A 5913-nucleotide genomic window follows, 5' to 3' on the forward strand; every position below is an offset into this window, starting at 1 on the left:
CAAAGCATTGTTTTTTTCCTCACACCAAATGCATTGGTTCCAAGTACAACTTAGTTATTCTCAAAATGCTTCTGTTTGGTGGAAATGATGACGGCTGTGCGCTTTGGAAAAAGAAGGCTGAAGGGAAAAAAAGAGCGATGGAGAGAGACAGGCAGAGGAGGGAGAAGTGGAGGAAGAGAGCTTGCACAAATCCAGTACCATTGGAGCGCACATACCCGGGAACCATTTGAATGCCGTATAATTTTTTTTTTTTTTTTTTTTTTTTTTTACTTTTTTGGGCGGCTGACGCCTCTCAGTGTGTGTTACCTGGATGCGTGTGCAGGGTTTGGTCATGCAAAAAAAAAAAAAAAAAAAAATCAAATTGCTACTAGAAAGAAAGCATGATTCATATACTTGCTTGGGTGGTTGAGTGGAGTGGGTGGTAGGTACATTTAGTGCACTCTCAAACTCTGCAAACCAAGAACAAGGGGGAGATACCGCACTGTAAAAGTCAGCTATTCTTGCAGAGCTGACAAAAGTTTATTTCTGTTACAAAAGACACATTCACTAAATTGCATCATGCCCAGTGCTGCTCAGCCCAGGAGGTCCTGTAGTGTCTTCAAAAATTTCCTAAAAAAAACAGAAAAAGCTAAAATAATCAACCTTTCAGGCCACATGCGAAACACATTCATTTAGTTTATGTATTGATCTATAGACTGACTGAACAGAGAAATGAAGCAAATACTGTGTGGGAGGAATATACTGCACCACTATTCTGGCAAAATGCTAATTATAACTCATGCACCAATAAGTTGAACCTGAAGGCGGAAAAAGGAAAGAGAAAATAATATCTGGATTTTTCGTTCTCTTTTTTTTAGTAAAAGCCCAATGTTCTTTGACCAACATTAGCAAGTTGTCTGCACAGTTAGGTCTTCATTGATCAGCGAGTGAAAATAATTTCTTTCAGCACAGCATTACTTTTTCATTATAAGTGGTATCATAGTCAGGTAATCAATAATTGATGCAAGAGAAAAAAATATAGGATATTCTTCTGACAGCATTAAAATATGAAGACTGATTATGCAACATAATCCTTCAACTCTGGTCTCTTTGTACTCAAAACACAAGTTATATAACAATATCAAAATATGATTCAAATCATATGCAAACAACAGATTACCGGATCACTTTCAGATGAAGTGCATCCAGAGTTGATACTTTTAAAGTAGATTAGAAATTATTTGATTTGATGAAAGACGGATTCCCTTTGGTTCCTGATGAAAACGTCTAGTTAGCTGTGATGGATTTAGTGAAAGTTGTGCATTATAGAAGGATTTCAAGTTTGCATGAGGTTAGTTTCTTTTTTTCTTTTCTCTTTTTTTTTTTCTAAGAAATGTCTCAGGGAAGTAGCCTCTGGTGCTGCAACACTGTGGATGAGTTGAATGGTTTGGTGCAATGTTCAGGACATGAAGCATACTTTGCTACATCCACTGGGGATCAAAACTACTTCTTCTTCTTTTTTTTTTTTTCTTTATCCTTGCCGGTCAACATTCCAAGAGCAGTGAAACACTGCAGTAGTCTCAGTAGAAGTAGGGTGTACCATTTGCTCATACAGATGCAGTATTTCACAGTCAGTATTCAGAATGACAAGTGCAGCAGGTGTATACATGATATGCATCGGGGTTGTAATGTATGAGAAGTGTTCTTGGAGGAATTTCGGTTTCGCTGTCGGCTTGGCGGTCGACAGTGTGAGCTGACCTTAATGCCATTATCAACTTGATCTCATCAACCGTGAGGTCAGCTCATCTGACAAACCACAGCGTGCCAACCATGAAATACTTCTGACCTGATTTAGTTTGCTGGCATGGATGAAAGTTGTGGATGAACTGAGACAAAAGTTAATTTATTCTCTTCCTCAGTGGTGGAGGAGAAATTTTAATGATACATGGAAGTGCTTTATATGCTTGGGGAGCAGCATGCAATGCTATTGAAGAAGCATTCTCACACGCACACGCGCACGCACATACACAATTTCACTCTCACATGGCACAGACATGAATCACCTTTCTTTTATTTACCTTTATTGCTCGTAGCTGAGTATCATGAGACACGCCCACACAGATTATTCCCTGCTTTTTTGGGCATGTCACCCATCATAAAAATCGAGTTAGCATTCACACGAAATTCGCAGTGCATAACGCTGAATGAAGACGGATATGTAACTTGACAGTCTCCCTCAAATTGGAGATGATTGCCATTGCTCGGGCACGGCACAATGTGCGAACTCGCATGTTGCATACATCTATGACACGACTCCTGGTTGGCCTGCATGACTCCTCTAACATGAAATCAGTCAGTTAAATGATCAAAAAGAAAGAAAAAAATAATGTCTGGCTAAATATTTGATTGATACGCTGCCTAAATAGCTGAATGACTAACCAAAGTGACTTATAGAGGGCTATTAGGATGCCTGTCTCCCTGATTGGATCACTGCCTGCCTGGATGCTACATCTAGCTGCGTGCTCCGTCAGTCACCCAGCCAAACATCCACAATCGCTTGGTGCAGGCAGCCGAGAAGCAGATGGTGAGACTGGCTAAATTGGGAGGCACATTGAAATGAGGGAACGTTAGATGAAGCAGATTTTAATCCTACGCCCCAAAACGTCAGCGCAGATAACAGGCGGCACGGTTAAATACCTCAGCGCGCTTATTGATGATCCTGCCACAGCCATCATGTTCTGACATTTCACTCTTAGCTTCACGTGGCCCATTTCACACCTTCTTTGTAATTGGTCATTAAGTTTTAAAGCCCATGTCAAGTGAACAATTTCAAATAAATTGAAGGTCATTATATCTAATAGACAATATTTCCACCAAATATAATCACTGTGCCATTCATTAGACTTAAGTCCTGAATTGAGATGAAAAAGGCACAGTGATTATGATGGATTGCAATTAGGTGTGCCTCGTTCCATGAGAACAATACACCTCATACGCCGGGGTGGTAGCAATTCAATTATGTCAATTTAGAAAGTACAATTACTTTGGGAAAGATAAGGAAACATACTTGGAAATCCAACGTGTTTTGATGAAGGGGGGAAAAAAGCTTCAGTAGCAGTTTGTTAATGAGTTCATTATTCAACAAAATAGAATTTAATTAAACATGTCATGATATACACTCTGTGCTTGATTCCTTGTAACACATAGAGCAGCTTCTCAAGGAGCTGGTGCAAAGTCGGCAGATTATTGCCAGAAACTTTCCAAAGCTTTGTGACCTCTCTTTGGGAAGAAACTGAATGTTTTTTCTCTCTTTTTTTTGTCTTGTTAAACTGCATTGCATGCACATTGATAGTAATATCAATAAAAGACAAACAAAAACACACACTAAGGACAATGAAAGAAAATCAGACAGCAGATTAAAGCCTTATCTCTTACATTAAATATTTTTAATACCTAACTAATAAACTGCTTTTCAGAAACATGAGGCATTCTTACTGTATGATTTTATGCAGCTGTGGACATTAACAGCCTGGGACCCAGTCTCTCTCTCTCACACACTGCACCACTTCAGTGCTTGTTAATAGTCAAAAAAGTGCATTGTCTAAACTCATTCCTGGCCACGCCACAGTGCTTCTATAAATACATGGTTTCTCCCACGTGAGATGGACCCACTGTACTTCATGAGCTTCACCATGTGGTATCTATGGCAACCAGTTACAGTAGAAGAAACTCGGCATGTGTGTTGAAATGTGAGTGTGTGTTTGGAGACCAAATATGTTCGCAGCAGTAGAAAGGCGAGGATAATCTGATCGCAGATTCTAAAAGTAGCTCGAACGCAGACAAAGCTTTGTTGTTTTTTTATGTTGATTTTATTGGTCTGGTGACATTTAGGTTTAGCCCGGGGTACGTCAGGTTTGGAGTGATATTGAGTGATGAAATGACTATAATGCTAAAGTTAAGCACAATAATGCACCACATTAATCCTGAATACATGCAGTTCTCCTGGCAGCAACATGAAAGTTGTCTGACTGAAAGCTTCAATGCATTACCAGTTATTCTCAGTAAATGCGATGCATCTGTGGACATAAATGAATAACAGGCCAAGCGTCTTTTTTATTCAGTAACTCATAAATAATGCCGCAATTTAAGGAAACGTGTGCTTTCCTCAACAATTTGAGGTTAAATAGTGACTTTAATTCAATGTTGAATGTTTGCTCTGCGATGGAATAGTGACCTGTGCCTTCGGCGCTGCCTCTGGTGACTCTCAGTGTTTTGGTTAGTGGGTAGCTGTGCATGTAGGTAGTACTTCTGCATCAGTAATCCTAAAAGACCTGCACTGTAACTTTCTTCTCTGAAAATCTTTCAAGTCTGCCTTTCCCCCCCCCACGTCTTTCTCATCCCTCATAGTCACACATCCACAAAAGCATTGACAAAGAGAAGTTCTTTTCAAACCTCTTCTCCTCAGACATGATGCGCCGCACCACCACCTCCACTGGAATCAACGTTGTTGGGAAAAAAAAAAAAAAAATCCCCTGCAGTTTCCATGGAGACCGAGCCATATCATAGTAAGATAAAATGTTGATTTTGAGAAAACAGTTGTCCTCGCTGCCTCCACTGACCTCTTGCCAGGCTGCAGCCAAAATTTTCAAGATAAATATTGCTGGACGACTGCCAACTGCTTGCTGGAGAAAGAACAACAGTTAAAAAAGGAACAAACAGACTATATATATGAATAGCTGTGAAACCTACTAATTAAAAAAAAAGGAAAGTGATTTAAATAGTATGGTTGTACAAGCCAGAAGAAATTGTCATCTTATTGCTGATCTACTGGAATGTTTCTGCATGACTGTCAGTGCGATTTCCAGAGACTGGTTAGAAATAGAGAGAAATGTTTCCTGGGTTAAGACGCCTTGTTGCTGCCAGAAGTCTTTGGAGAATGATCAAACTGGTAAAAGTTGACAGAAAGACAATGGCAGAAACTAAAGTAAGTATGGAGACACTCATGTCTGAAAGCGCATCATGAAACTTACTACAGCAGGAAAAATCTCACCTTTTCCAGGTCGGAGTTTCCACAATCGCACTAAAAATAGATGGTTGTGGTTTCACAAAACATCGCCTGATCTGTTAAATATTAGTTTTTCCAATTTAATTACTAGAATGGTTTAAGCAGATGACAGCATCTATGATTCGTCTGGACTGGAGATCAAATAAAGGAAAAAGGAGTGGACACAAGTGCTTGCAAAATTATTTGTTTGCTAACTTTTAAAAACACACACACGCACGCGCACACACACACACACACACACACACACACACACACACACACACACACAAACAACTTTCTCTGGAGAAATGAGAAACTTTGGCAGTTTTCAAATTCAGTTGTTTTCTCGCGTCTCCTCCAAAGCTCTGTACCCTAATAATAAGAGAACATGTTGCTCGCAAGCTACAGACTCTCTAAATAAACATCTTGATGAAAAGAGCAATATAGACAAAGAGAGCCGTGAATATCTGTTTTCTAGTCATATTAAATAAATGTTTTCGATTCCACAATCACATCCCACAAAAATCATAATTATGGTGAAGGCTGTCACCTGTCAGAATGTTTTATTTCTAAACACACCATAAATCCAAAAGAATAATTTTCACGGGGGCCATCAATAGATCACAATAAAGAATTCAGATAATCCATCATGAAAGTTTTGTTGTTTAATTTAAATACTTTTAAATTATAAGGAAGGTGAATTATTTATTCTGACAACACTGATGTGAAAACCACAGGAGTCCAAACCCGCTTGACCCTCATGAATTGCATCAGTTCGAATAAAATATTCAGTCATGTCAATAATTCCCCACAGATTATCATGATATGTTTCATTGATGCTTGTTTCACACAAAATAAGAATCGTTTAGCTGATGCTAAAATTATCCTCA

This window comes from Salarias fasciatus, chromosome 10 (assembly GCF_902148845.1).
Source record: "Salarias fasciatus chromosome 10, fSalaFa1.1, whole genome shotgun sequence".
Classification (NCBI taxonomy): Eukaryota; Metazoa; Chordata; class Actinopteri; order Blenniiformes; family Blenniidae; genus Salarias; species Salarias fasciatus.